The sequence below is a fragment of the Oncorhynchus nerka genome, linkage group LG8 (assembly GCF_034236695.1).
Source record: "Oncorhynchus nerka isolate Pitt River linkage group LG8, Oner_Uvic_2.0, whole genome shotgun sequence".
NCBI lineage: Eukaryota > Metazoa > Chordata > Actinopteri > Salmoniformes > Salmonidae > Oncorhynchus > Oncorhynchus nerka.
Window position 1 is genome coordinate 72,284,637 of NC_088403.1, and position 15,666 is coordinate 72,300,302.

At 42.9% G+C, this 15,666-nt stretch overlaps 1 pseudogene; it reads right to left on the reverse strand.

The window, feature by feature from the left end:
* Positions 1–13,312, reverse strand: part of LOC115115144 (sodium/hydrogen exchanger 9B2-like) — a 47,951-nt pseudogene extending 34,639 nt beyond the window's left edge.
* Positions 13,313–15,666: the final 2,354 nt, after the last annotated feature.

The following is a 15,666-nucleotide window of genomic DNA, read 5'->3' on the forward strand; positions in this document are numbered from 1 at the left end:
GGGTTTACATTTGGCTCTGCACTAGGAAATAGTATAGTAGACTAAACACATATGGAAATAGTATAGTAGACTTAACACATATGGAAACAGTATAGTAGACTTAACACACTAGGAAACAGTATAGTAGACTTAACACATATGGAAATAGTATAGTAGACTTAACACACTAGGAAATAGTATAGTAGACTAAACACACTAGGAAATAGTATAGTAGACTTAACACACTAGGAAATAGTATAGTAGACTTAACACACTAGGAAACAGTATAGTAGACTTAACACATATGGAAATAGTATAGTAGACTTAACACACTAGGAAATAGTATAGTAGACTTAACACACTAGGAAATAGTATAGTAGACTTAACACACTAGGAAATAGTATAGTAGACTTAACACATATGGAAACAGTATAGTAGACTTAACACATATGGAAACAGTATAGTAGACTTAACACATATGGAAACAGTATAGTAGACTTAACACATATGGAGCTATAAATAAAATCAAACCACAACTCCTTGTCAGACCAAATTAGAATGTTTCTGAATCTGATAAACCTCCCTACGTTTCAAACCAGAAATAAACTCTACCCCTCCCAAGCAAATATAAATGGACAAGAAATGTACCAGTGCCAAGTATCACAGCCACAAAGTCATAACTATGGCTACAGTTTATCTTCTTAAAATCAGACTTTTAAACCTAACCCTAACCACACTGCTAACCTCATGCCTCACCCTAACCTTAAGTTAAAACCAAAAAAGCTAATATTTGTTTTCATGAGAAACGTCCCAGCTTAAAGATGTAGATTCTTTAATAATCTACGTCATAGGCCCATAGATGATGTGGCCTGAGGCTGAATGGTTCACCAGTGTAGTAGGTGCCTGGTCTGAGTCATCGTTGCTGTTCTTTTGTTGGGGCTGTTCAAAAGGGCCATGTGTTTCTAATGTTTTGTTGGGGGGGATGTTCAAAAGGGCCATGTGTTCCTAATGTTTTGAGGCTGTTCAAAAGGGCCATGTGTTCCTAATGTTTTGTTGGGGGGGTGTTCAAAAGGGCCATGTGTTCCTAATGTTTTGTTGAGGCTGTTCAATAGGGCCATGTGTTCCTAATGTTTTGGGGGCTGTTCAATAGGGCCATGTGTTCCTAATGTTTTGGGGGCTGTTCAATAGGGCCATGTGTTCCTAATGTTTTGGGGGCTGTTCAATAGGGCCATGTGTTCCTAATGTTTTGGGGGCTGTTCAATAGGGCCATGTGTTCCTAATGTTTTGGGGGCTGTTCAAAAGGGCCATGTGTTCCTAATGTTTTGTTCACCCAGTGTATTTTCCTGTTTTACAGACTTCCAAAAAGCCTTTGATTTCATAAAGGTATGTTAACTCCTTCAAAGGGGTGTAGAAGCCTATGATTCATTTGAATGTAAACAAATGTCTTGGAAAGAAATATTGTTTATTTTACACTGAGAACACCTTTCCAATATTGAGTTGCACCTCAGAAAAGCCTCAATTCATCAGGACATGGACTCCACAAGGTGTTGAAAGTGTTCAACAGGGATACTGGCCCATGTTGACTCCAATGCTTCCCCCAGTTGTCAAGTTGGCTGGATGTCCTTTGGGTGGTGGACCGTTCTTGATAAACACAAGAAACTGTGTGAGTGTGAAAAACCCAGCAGCGTTGTAGATCTTGACACAAACTGGTGCTCCTCGCACCTACTACCATACCCTGTTCAAAGGCACCTACTACCATACCCTGTTCAAAGGCACCTACTACCATACCCTGTTCAAAGGCACCTACTACCATACCCTGTTCAAAAGGCACCTACTACCATACCCTGTTCAAAGGCACCTACTACCATACCCTGTTCAAAGGCACCTACTACCATACCCTGTTCAAAGGCACCTACTACCATACCCTGTTCAAAGACACCTACTACCATACCCTGTTCAAAGGCACCTACTACCATACCCCGTTCAAAGGCCCCTACTACCATACCCCGTTCAAAGGCACCTACTACCATACCCTGTTCAAAGGCACCTACTACCATACCCTGTTCAAAGGCACCTACTACCATACCCTGTTCAAAGGCACCTACTACCATACCCTGTTCAAAGGCATCTACTACCATACCCTGTTCAAAGGCACCTACTACCATACCCTGTTCAAAGGCACCTACTACCATACCCTGTTCAAAGGCACCTACTACCATACCCTGTTCAAAGGCACTTCAATGTTTTCTTACCCATTCATTCTCTGAATGGCACACATACACAATCCATGTCTCCATCGTCTCAGGGCTTAAAAATCCTTCTTTAACCCGTCTCCTCCCCTTCATCTACATGTCTCCTCCCCTTCATCTACACTGATTGAAGTGGATTTAACAAGTGACATCAATAAGGGATGGAAAGAGCCTGTGTTCTTAGTGTTTAGTATACTCAGGTAATCTCACTAGGTAACCTTGTCCCCAACAGAACAGGATTACAACAAAGCCTGTCCTTGCTTGAACATATTTTTTTTTTCATATGAGTGGATAGTCCTTATAACAAAGTAATCATCTTTTCAGAAAAAGTTCAGATCTGAGGAAAGTAAATACCATTTCACCACAGAAACAACCTTGAAACACACCACCAAACATACGAACCTTGGTCCGACTATAAGCTCATCTGGGCGGTTTGCCATAAAGTCTCTAAGGCCGTGTTTCCATTTCTATTGACCAATCACATCAGATCTTTTTATTCACATCAGATCTTTTCACATCTCGACCTTTTTTTCAGAGCTGATCTGATTGGTCAAAAGATCAGAATGGGTCTGCCTGTGTAAACAGATAAAGCATGCAGATCAGATCATATTTCGCAACCAGAAAGATCCTGTAGAAATTGAAACCACCAATTCAAAAATTGGCTCCAAACTTTCTTAAATGGAATTTCAAATATACACCAGTTTATTAGGTACACCACCCCGTTCACGAAAATGGATGGCTCCTACAGAGAGTGAGTCACGTGGCCATGGCTTGCTATATGAAGCCAGCAGACAGGCATCAAGACATTCAGTTACTGTTCCATTGAACGTTAGAATGGGCGAAACCAGTGGCCTAGGTGACTTTGAGCGAGGAATAATGGTCATTGCCACATCGATTATCACAGAAAACGACCACCTGGGCTTTTCACGCACAACAGGGTCTGAGGTTTTTTACAGAGAATGGTGTGACAAACAAAACCCATCCAGTCAGCGGCAGTCCTGTGGGTGAAAACAGCTCGTTGATGAGAGAGGTCAAAGGTCAAAGGTGAATGGCAAGCTAACAGGCGGCAACAAACAGACAGATAAAGGCTCAGTACAACAGTGGTGTGCACAACGACATTTGACTGGTGGTGTACGTTGAATAGTCACGAATCCTGTTGTGTTATGCTGATGACAGAGTCAGGATTTAGCGTAAGTAGCATTAGTCCATGGCTCAGTAGTCCCTGGCTCAGTAACTATAGGTCTACCACTGAGACTGGCTCTATAGCTATAGGTCTACCGCTGAGACTGGCTCAGTAACTATAGGTCTACAGCTGAGACTGGCTCAGTAACTATAGGTCTACCACTGAGACTGGCTCAGTACCTATAGGTCTACCACTGAGACTGGCTCATTAACTATAGGTCTACCACTGAGACTGGCTCAGTAACTATAGGTCTACCACTGAGACTGGCTCAGTAACTATAGGTCTACCACTGAGACTGGCTCAGTAACTATAGGTCTACCACTGAGACTGGCTCAGTAACTATAGGTCTACCACTGAGACTGGCTCAGTAACTATAGGTCTACCACTGAGACTGGCTCAGTAACTATAGGTCTACCACTGAGACTGGCTCAGTAACTATAGGTCTACCACTGACACTGGCTCTATAGCTATAGGTCTACCACTGAGACTGGCTCAGTAACTATAGGTCTACCACTGAGACTGGCTCAGTAACTATAGGTCTACCACTGAGACTGGCTCTATAGCTTTATCACTGAGACTGGCTCTATAGCTATAGGCCTACCACTGAGACTGCCTCTAATAGCTATAGGCCTACCACTGAGACTGGCTCTAACAGCTATAGGTCTACCACTGAGACTTGCTCTAATAGCTATAGCCCTACCACTGAGACTGCCTCTAATAGCTATAGGCCTACCACTGAGACTGGCTCTATAACTATAAGTCTACCACTGAGACTGGCTCAATAACTATAGGTCTACCACTGAGACTGGCTATATAGATATAGGCCTACCACTGAGACTGGCTCTATAGCTATAGGTCTACCACTGAGACTGGCTCTATAGCTATAGGTCTACCACTGAGACTGGCTCTATAACTATAGGTCTACCACTGAGACTGGCTCTAACAGCTATAGGTCTACCACTGAGACTGGCTCTATAGCTATAGGCCTACCACTGAGACTGGCTCTATAGCTTTATCACTGAGACTGGATCTATAGCTATAGGTCTACCACTGAGATCCCGCTAATGGGATCAATATGACAACAGCCAGTGAAAGTGCAGGGCGCCAAATTCAAACAACAGAAATCTCATAATTAAATTTCCTCAAACATACAAGTATCTTATACCATTTTAAAGGAAATCTTGTTGTTAATCACAGTGTCCGATTTCAAAACGGCTTTACAGCGAAAGCACACCAAATGATTATAACTATATAACTAACTATTGTTAGGTCACCGCCAAGTCACAGAATAATACAGGCATTTTTTCAGCCAAATAGAGGAGTCACAAAAAAAAGCACAAATATAGATAAAATGAATCACTAACCTTTGATGATCTTCATCAGATGACACTCATAGGACTTCATGTTACACAATACATATATGTTTTGTTCGATAAAGTTCATATTTATATCCAAAAATCTCATTTTACATTGGCGCGTTATGTTCAGTAGTTCCAAAACATGCAGTGATTTTGCCGAGAGCAAATTCATTTACAGAAATACTCATAATAAACATTGATAAAAGATACAACTATTATACATGGAACTTTAGATACACTCCTCCTTAATGCAACCGCTGTGTCAGATTTCAAAAAAAACTTTACGGAAAAGGAAACCAGGCAATAATCTGAGTACAGCGCTCCAGAGACCAAAACAGCCAAAGTGATATCCGCCATGTTGTGGAGTCAACATTAGTCAGAAATAACATTATAAATATTCACTTACCTTTGATGATCTTCATCAGGATGCACTCCAAGGAATCCCAGTTCCACAATAAATGTTGGATTTGTTCGATAAAGTTGATCATTTATGTCCAAATATCTCCTTTTGTTAGTGCTTTCAGCCCTGTAATCCAAATTCATGACGCACTAGGAGACGAAAAGTCAAAAAGTTCCGTTACAGTCCGCAGAAACATGTCAAACAAAGTATAGAATCAATCTTTATGATGTTTTTAACATAAATCTTCAATAATGTTCCAACCGTTCCAACCGTTGGTCAGCTCATGGCTCTCTGGCAGACACCTGACTCATTCCCCTCTCATTCGCCCCCACCTCACAGAAGAAGCATCAAACAAGGTTCATCTGTTGACATCTAGTGGAAGCCGTAGGAAATGCAAGATGACCAATATCTCACTGTATCTTCAATAGGGGATGAGTTGAAAACCTACAAACCTCAGATTTCCCACTTCCTGGTTGGATTTTTGCCTGCCATATGAGTTCTGTTATACTCACAGACATCATTCAAACTGTTTTAGAAACTTCAGAAAGTGTTTTCTATCCAAATCTACTAATAATATGCATATATTAGCAACTGGGCCTGAGTAGCAGACAGTTTACTCTGGGCACCTTTTTCTTCCAATCTACTCAATGCCTATAACAAGTTATAGGCCTATCACTGAGACTGGCTTTATAGCTGGAATTTGTGTCATGAAACATAAATCCATGTGAATGGAAGGTGTGTATTAACTGATAATGTAAATGAGTGTAGCACAGACCCACCTACCCACCCGCACTCTCAAAATCCACACATCCACAGACAGAGAGAGACACACAACGTGAGGTTCTTACCTGGTCTCTGCTGGGGAAAAACGGAGGAAAAATCCAAGAATGATTCCGATGATTGTTCCTCCTCCCACCTCCAGCACCCCCGACCCCAGATTATACCAACTAGAACCTGTAGCGGAGACAGACAGGTTATACCAACTAGAACCTGTAGGGAGACAGACAGGTTATACCAACTAAAACCTGTAGGGGAGACAGACAGTTTATACCAACTAAAACCTGTAGGGGAGACAGACAGGTTATACCAACTAAAAACCTGTAGGGGAGACAGACAGGTTATACCAACTAAAACCTGTAGGGGAGACAGACAGGTTATACCAACTAAAACCTGTAGGGGAGACAGACAGGTTATACCAACTAAAATCTGTAGGGGAGACAGACAGGTTATACCAACTAAAACCTGTAGGGGGGAGACAGACAGGTTATACCAACTAAAACCTGTAGGGGAGACAGACAGGTTATACCAACTAAAACCTGTAGGGAGACAGACAGGTTATACCAACTAAAACCTGTAGGGGGAGACAGACAGGTTATACCAACTAAAACCTGTAGGGGAGACAGACAGGTTATACCAACTAAAACCTGTAGGGAGACAGACAGGTTATACCAACTAAAACCTGTAGGGAGACAGACAGGTTATACCAACTAAAACCTGTAGGGGAGACAAACAGGTTATACCAACTAAAACCTATAGGGGAGACAGACAGGTTATACCAACTAAAACCTGTAGGGGAGACAGACAGGTTATACCAACTAAAACCTATAGGGAGACAGACAGGTTATACAAACTAAAACCTGTAGGGAGACAGACAGGTTATACCAACTAAAACCTGTAGTTTTAGTTGTCAGATGTAACCTGGATGCCCAGGTGGCAACAGGAAGTCAATGGGGCTTCAGCCTGGTGTGAAAGGCAGTTGTTCTGTCTAGGTGGCGGTCGCTTCTGCTGAGAACCCTGTGGTCACATGTTCACTTACCTGGAAGCTTAAGGCCACGCCCAGACAGGTGGTGAACCCTGTGATGGCGAGGATGTCATCAAACTCCCAGCAGCCATCAGCAGAGTAGGGATTCCCTTCTCCTACGCCGTAGCCATCCTTCTGGAGTAACAACATGGAGGGCACCACCACCGCTGGGGATACAGCACTCAGAACAAACCTAGAGACAGAGAGACAGAGAGAGAGAGAGAGAGAGAGAGAGAGAGAGAGAGAGAGAGACAGGAGAGAGAGAGAGAGGGGGAGAGAGAGAGAGAGAGGAGGGAGAGAGAGAGAGGGGGAGAGAGAGAGAGAGAGAGACAGAGGGAGTCAGAGAGAGGGGGGAGAGAGAGAGAGAGGGGAGGGAGAGAGAGAGAGAGAGAGAGAGAGAGTGAGAGAGAGAGGGTGAGAGAGAGAGGGGGGGGAGAGAGAGAGAGAGAGAGAGAGAGAGAGGAGAGAGAGAGAGAGAGAGAGAGAGAGAGGAGTCAGAGAGGGAGGGAGAGAGAGAGAGGGGGAGAGAGAGAGAGAGAGAGAGAGAGGGGGGAGAGAGAGAGGAGTCAGAGAGAGGGAGGGAGGAGGGGAGAGAGAAAGAGAGAGAGGGAGAGACAGAGAGAGAGAGAGAGAGAGACAGAGAGAGAGAGAGAGAGAGAGAGAGAGAGAGAGAGAGAATGAGAGAATGAGAGAAGAGAATGAGAGAGAGAGAGAGAATGAGACATCAGAGAGAGATAGAGAGTTGCAACAAGCCCAACCCCCACTAATCCACCCGCCCCCATCCTACAACCTAAGAGGGAGGTATGTATCAGATGCTCAACATGCTCTGCTCACACCTACTGTGATGGCCCTAAACCACACAAAAACACTATGGAACACATAGCTTTTACTATCTCATCCTGGAATATACAAGGTCAGAGGTCATCTGCCTTTGGCCTAAAGAGCAGGAACCCAGACTTCATCAAAAAGAAATTGGAAATATAGACATTGTCATCCTACAAGAAACCTGGTATAGAGGAGATGGACCCACTGGTTGCCCTCTAGGTTACAGAGACCTGGTAGTCCCATCCACCACACTACCAGGTGTGAAACATGGTATAGAGGAGATGGACCCACTGGTTGCCCTCTAGGTTACAGAGAGCTGGTAGTCCCATCCACCAAACTACCAGGTGGGTGGTATAGAGGAGACAGACCCACTGGTTGTCCTCTAGGTTACAGAGAGCTGGTAGTCCCATCCACCACACTACCAGGTGAAACATGGTATAGAGGAGATGGACCCACTGGTTGCCCTCTAGGTTACAGAGAGCTGGTAGTCCCATCCACCACACTACCAGGTGGGTGGTATAGAGAGACAGACCCACTGGTTGTCCTCTAGGTTACAGAGAGCTGGTAGTCCCATCCACCACACTACCAGGTGTGAAACATGGTATAGGGAGATGGACCCACTGGTTGCCCTCTAGGTTACAGAGAGCTGGTAGTCCCATCCACCACACTACCAGGTGGGGTGGTATAGAGGAATGGACCCACTGGTTGCCCTCTAGGTTACAGAGAGCTGGTAGTCCCATCCACCAAACTACCAGGTGGGTGTATAGAGGAGATGGACCCACTGGTTGCCCCTCTAGGTTACAGAGAGCTGGTAGTCCCATCCACCACACTACCAGGTGGGAAACATGGTATAGAGGAGATGGACCCACTGGTTGCCCTCTAGGTTACAGAGAGCTGGTAGTCCCATCCACCACTACCAGGTGGGTGGTATAGAGGAGATGGACCCACTGGTTGCCCTCTAGGTTACAGAGAGCTGGTAGTCCCATCCACCAAACTACCAGGTGGGTGGTATAGAGGAGATGGACCCACTGGTTGCCCTCTAGGTTACAGAGAGCTGGTAGTCCCATCCACCACACTACCAGGTGTGAAACATGGTATAAGAGGACCCACTGGTTGCCTCTAGGTTACAGAGAGCTGGTAGTCCCATCCACCACACTACCAGGTGGGTGGTATAGATGGACCCACTGACAGAGACCTGGTAGTCCCATCTACCACACTACCAGGTATAGAGGAGATGGACCCACTGGTTGCCCTCTATTACAGAGGCTGGTAGTCCCATCCACCACACTACCAGGTGGGTGGTAAAGGAGATGGACATGGTAGTCCCATCCACCAAACTTACCCATCTGGCTAGTCCCAAACAGGAACATGACTAAATGACTAACTCACTATATAGTCAAAACAGCGAAAATGTTACATCTGGCTCCCCCCCACTAGAATCCCCTTTAATGAAGACAGCTTCTCCATCCTGGAGGGGAGATCAACCATTTGCAGGCAGAGGGACATGTACTAGTCTGTGGCGGCCTAAATGCCAGAACCGGACAAGAATCTGATACCCAGACAGCTACCTGGAGGTGACATCATTCCTCCCCTTATGCCCCCTTATGCCCCCTAGACACAACTATGACAACATAACCAACAAAACGGGTCACAACTCCTGCAGCTCTGTCGGACGCTGGGTATGTACAGTTGAAGTCGGAAGTTTACATACACACTCTGCCTCAGAGGATAAGTTCATTAGAGTTACCAGCCTCAGAAATTGCAGCCCAAATAAATGCTTCATGGAGTTCAAGTAACAGACATGTGAATCAGGCCTTCATAGTCGAATTGCTGCAAAGAAACCACTACTCAGTCCAAATTTGCGATTTTTGGTTCTAAGTGCCTTTGTGAGATGCAGAGTAGATGAACGGATGACCTGATTATCTCCCACCGTGAAGCATGGAGGAGGGGAGGTGGGGTGCTTTACTGGTGACACTGTCAGTGATTTATTTAGAATTCAAGGCACACTTATCCAGCATGGCTACCACAGCATTCTGCAGCTGTAAACGCCATCCCATTTGGTTTGCGCTTAGTGGGACTATCATTTTCATTTCAACAGGACAATGACCCAACACACCTCCAGGCTGTGTAAAGGCTATTTTGACCAAGAAGGAGAGTGATGGAGTGCTGCATCAGATGACCTGGCCTCCACAATCACCCGACCTCAACCCAATTGAGATGGTTTGGGATGAGTTGGACCGCAGAGTGAAGGAAAAGCAGCCAACAAGTGCTCAGCATATGTGGGAATTCCTTCAAGACTATTGAAAAAGCATTCCAGGTGAAGCTGATTGAGAGAATGCTAGAGTGTGCAAAGCTTTCATCAAGGCAAAGCGTGGCTACTTAAAATATATAAAATATATTATTATTATATTATTATATATTATATTATATATATTTGGATTTGTTTACTACATGATTCTGTTTATAAATGTTTGTTATGTTTATATTTAGATGTTATTTATATATATTTATATTTCATATCTTCACAATGTATAATATAGAAAAAACATTTGGAACGAGTAAGTGTGTCCGAACGTTTGATTTGTACTGTATATACAGTCACGTTATAACTTGATCCACAAAAGCTATTCCCTTTCCACTGTAAGTCACATGAATCACACTTTAGCCTTAACAAGTCACCTGCACACGATGTTCACCTTAACACAAATCATTATTCATCGACACAGACACAGTCTACTCTAAAACCAACTCAATATACAGATGTAGGATCATAATTTCATCCAGTTTGCTACAGCAGGAAAATTCAGGAAATGTGAATTATTATGCGGATTATAATTTCTGTAGGGGTTGATACATTTTTTGTAAATCAGGTCTGATATTTCAAAGTGGAAATTACAAAGTTTAGAAGCCATTTAAAGCTCAAATACACGTTTGCATTTCCTGCTGTGCGGGAAAATTCTCCGCAACAAGAGTGATCAAATTAAGGTGCTACATCTGTATATGGCCTTTTTGTAAATAAATTAAACAGGTTTCTGTGCTGTGTGTCAGTCTGGATGTTCAAGTCTCTGAAATTAGGTGAGGAGTCATTAAAACTCACTCCACAAATGTCTTGTTACTAAACTATAGTTATGACAAGTCGGTTATGATATCTACTTTGTACATGACACAAGTAATTTTTACAACAATTGTTTATAGACAGATTATTTCACTTATAATTCACTATATCACAATTCTAGTGGGTCAGAAGTTTACATACACTAAGTTGACTGCCTTGAAACAGCTTGGAAAAATTCCAGAAAATTATGTCATGGCTTTAGAAGCTTCTGATGGGCTGGACATGATTTGAGTCAATTGGAGGTGCACCTGTGGATGTATTTCAAGGCCTACCTTTAAACTCAGTCCCTCTTTGCTTGACATCATGGGAAAATCTAAAGAAATCAGCCAAGACCCCAGAAGAACAATTGTAGACCTCCACAAGTCTGGTTCATCCTTGGGAGCAATTTCCAAATACCTGAAGGAACCACGTTCATCTGTACAAACAATAGTATGCAAGTATAAACACCATGGGACCACGCAGCTGTCATACCGCTCAGGAAGGAGACGTGTTCTGTCTCCTAGAGATGAACGTACTTTGGTGCAAAAAGTGCAAATCAATCCCAGAACAACAGCAAAGGACCTTGTGAAGATGTTGGAGAAACAGGTACCAAAGTATCTATATCCACAATAAAAACGAGTCCTATATCAACATAACCTGAAAGGCCGCTCAGCAAGGAAGAAGCCACTGCTCCAAAATTGCCATAAAAGCCAGACTACGGTTTGCAACTGCATGGGGACAAAGATCGTACTTTTTGGAGAAATGTCCTCTGGTCTGATGAAACAAAAATAGAACTGTTTGGCCATAATGACCATCGTTATGTTTGGAGGATAAAGGGAGACTTGCAAGCCGAAGAACACCATCCCCACCGTGAAGTACGGGGTGGCAGCATCATGTTGTGGGGGTGCTGTGCTGCAGGAGGGACTGGTGCACTTCACAAAATAGATGGTATCATGAGGAAGGGAAATTATGTGGATATATTGAAGCAACATCTCAAGACATCAGTCACTAAGTTAAAGCTTGGTTGTAAATGTGTCTTCCAAATGGACAATGACCCCAAGTATACTTCCAAAGTTGTGGTAAAATGGCTTAAGGACAACAAAGTCAAGGTATTGGAGTGGCCATCACAAAGCCCTGACCTTAATCCTATTGCAGAACTGAAAAGTGTGTGCGATCAAGGAGGCCTACAAACCTGACCTGTTACACAAGCTCTGTCAGGAGGAATGGGCCAAAATTCACCCAACTTATTGTGGAAAATTGTGAAGGCTCCCGAAACGTTTGACCCAAGTTAAACAATTTAAAGGCAATGCAATATTTGACCTCTTATCTTCCCTATCAAACCTAAAAATGTCAAGAAAATGAACAACAATGACAAATGGTTTGATGAAGAATGCAAAAACCTAAGAAAGATATTGAGAAACCTGTCCAACCAAAAACATAGAGACCCAGAAAACCTGAAACTACTTTAGTGGTGAATCACTAAAACAATACAGAAATACATTACGGAAAAAGAAGGAACAGCATGTCAGAAAACAGCTCAATGTAATTAAAGATAGACTCTAACCACTTCTGGGAAAATTGGAAAACACTAAACAAACAACAACATGAAGAATTATGTATCCAAAATGGATATGTATGGGTAAACCACTTCTCCAATCTTGTTGGCTCTATAGAAAGAATAAATAGCAAAAACATGATAAAATATTCATCTTCGACTCAAATATCAAAGACTACCAGAACTTTTTGCACATCGTTACAACAATGTATGTCGACATAATATAATGTCTCTATTCTTTTTTAAATTTTGTGAGTATAATGTTTACTGTTTATTTATTTATTGTTTATTTCCTTTTTGTTTATTATCTATTTCACTTGCTTTGGCCACGTAAACATTTCCCAATACAGCCCTTGTAATGAATTGAATTGAGAGAGAGACAGATAGAGCTACTGTGTTGAGGTGTGTGTGTTTACCCCAGTATGAATCCCCAGACCCAGGGCAAGCCCATCCATCAGGAAGTGAGACATCACAGCTACTGTTGTCTAGAGTAACACTGTGTTGAGGTGTGTTTACCCCAGTATGAATCCCCAGACCCAGGGCAAGCCCATCAGGAAGTGAGACATCACAGCTACTGTTGATGCCTCCACTCCACTGTACACGGTCCTACTGCCAGTCCACACACCGCCTTGAGTCTGCGGAGAGCCTGTTGAACACATACACCTTCAGCTGTAAAAACCATGGAGAAACTAACTAACTAACTAACTGACTGACTGTCTGTCTGTACCGAAGGGTTGAGGCCCAGTCCAGCACGGGTCAGTATGATGGCCAGAGCGATGTTCCTCAGAGCTGCTGACCAGGTCTGCTCAATGTGGACCGCCTCAGTTACGTACGGTACGTTACGCAGCACCAGACCTGCCAGCAACATACCTGTACACACACACACACACACACACACATTCTTCAAGTCAAAACAGTCCCATTCTTCATGTCAGAACAGTCCCATTCTTCAAGTCAAAACAGTCCCATTCTTCAAGTCAAAACAGTCCCATTCTTCAAGTCAAAACAGTCCCATTCTTCAAGTCAAAACAGTCCCATTCTTCATGTCAAAACAGTCCCATTCTTCATGTCAGTCAACAGTCCCATTCTTCATGTCAAAACAGTCCCATTCTTCAAGTCAAAACAGTCCCATTCTTCATGTCAAAAAAGTCCCATTCTTCAAGTCAAAACAGTCCCATTCTTCATGTCAGAACAGTCCCATTCTTCAAGTCAGAACAGTCCCATTCTTCAAGTCAAAACAGTCCCATTCTTCAAGTCAAAACAGTCCCATTCTTCAAGTCAGTCAACAGTCCCATTCTCCAAGTCAGTCAACAGTCCCATTCTTCAAGTCAAAACAGTCCCATTCTTCAAGTCAAAACAGTCCCATTCTTCAAGTCAAAACAGTCCCATTCTTCATGTCAAAACAGTCCCATTCTTCAAGTCAAAACAGTCCCATTCTTCATGTCAGTCAACAGTCCCATTCTTCAAGTCAGTCAACAGTCCCATTCTTCATGTCAGTCAACAGTCCCATTCTTCAAGTCAAAACAGTCCCATTCTTCATGTCAGTCAGAACAGTCCCATTCTTCATGTCAGTCAAAACAGTCCCATTCTTCAAGTCAAAACAGTCCCATTCTTCATGTCAGTCAAAACAGTCCCATTCTTCATGTCAGTCAAAAACAGTCCCATTCAAGTCAAAACAGTCCCATTTCTTCAAGTCAGTCAAAACAGTCCCATTCTTCAAGTCAAAACAGTCCCATTCTTCAAGTCAAAACAGTCCCATTCTTCATGTCAAACAGTCCCATTCTTCAAGTCAAACAGTCCGCCTTCATGTCAAAACAGTCCCATTCTTCAAGTCAAAACAGTCCCATTCTTCAAGTCAAAACAGTCCCATTCTTCAAGTCAAAACAGTCCCATTCTTCAAGTCAAAACAGTCCCATTCTTCAAGTCAAAACAGTCCCATTCTTCAAGTCAAAACAGTCCCATTCTTCAAGTCCATTCTTCAAGTCAAAACAGTCCCATTCTTCAAGTCAAAACAGTCCCATTCTTCAAGTCAAAACAGTCCCATTCTTCAAGTCAAAACAGTCCCATTCTTCAACAGTCCCATTCTTCAAGTCAGTCAACAGTCCCATTCTTCAAGTCAAAACAGTCCCATTCTTCAAGTCAAAACAGTCCCATTCTTCAAGTCAAACAGTCCCAAAAACAGTCCCATTCTTCAAGTCCATTCTTCAAGTCAAAACAGTCCCATTCTTCAAGTCAAAACAGTCAGTCAAACAGTCCCATTCTTCATGTCAGTCAACAGTCCCATTCTTCAAGTCAGTCAACAGTCCCATTCTTCAAGTCAAAACAGTCCCATTCTTCAAAAACAGTCCCATTCTTCAAGTCAAAACAGTCCCATTCTTCAAGTCAGTCAACAGTCCCATACTTCAAGTCAAAACAGTCCCATTCTTCATGTCAGTCAACAGTCCCATTCTTCATGTCAGTCAACAGTCCCATTCTTCAAGTCAGTCAGAACAGTCCCATTCTTCATGTCAGTTAGAACAGTCCCATTCTTCAAGTCAAACAGTCCCATTCTTCAAGTCAGTTAGAACAGTCCCATTCTTCATGTCAGTTAGAACAGTCCCATTCTTTCAAGTCAAAACAGTCCCATTCTTCATGTCAGAACAGTCCCATTCTTCATGTCAGTCAACAGTCCCATTCTTCATGTCAAAACAGTCCCATTCTTCAAGTCAAAACAGTCCCATTCTTCATGTCAAAAAGTCCCATTCTCCATGTAAAAAAACAGTCCCATTCTTCAAGTCAAACAGTCAGTCCCATTCTTCAAGTCAGAATAGTCCCATTCTTCATGTCAGTCAACAGTCCCATTCTTCAAGTCAAAACAGTCCCATTCTTCATGTCAGTCAACGTCCCATTCTTCATGTCAGTCAACAGTCCCATTCTTCAAGTCAGTCAGAATAGCCGTCCCATTCTTCATGTCAGTTAGAACAGTCCCATTCTTCAAGTCAAAACAGTCCCATTCTTCAAGTCAGTTAGAACAGTCCCATTCTTCATGTCAGTTAGAACAGTCCCATTCTTCAAGTCAAAACAGTCCCATTCTTCATGTCAGAACAGTCCCATTCTTCATGTCAGTCAACAGTCCCATTCTTCATGTCAAAACAGTCCCATTCTTCAAGTCAAAACAGTCCCATTCTTCAAGTCAAAACAGTCCCATTCTTCATGTCAGAACAGTCCCATTCTTTAAGTCAG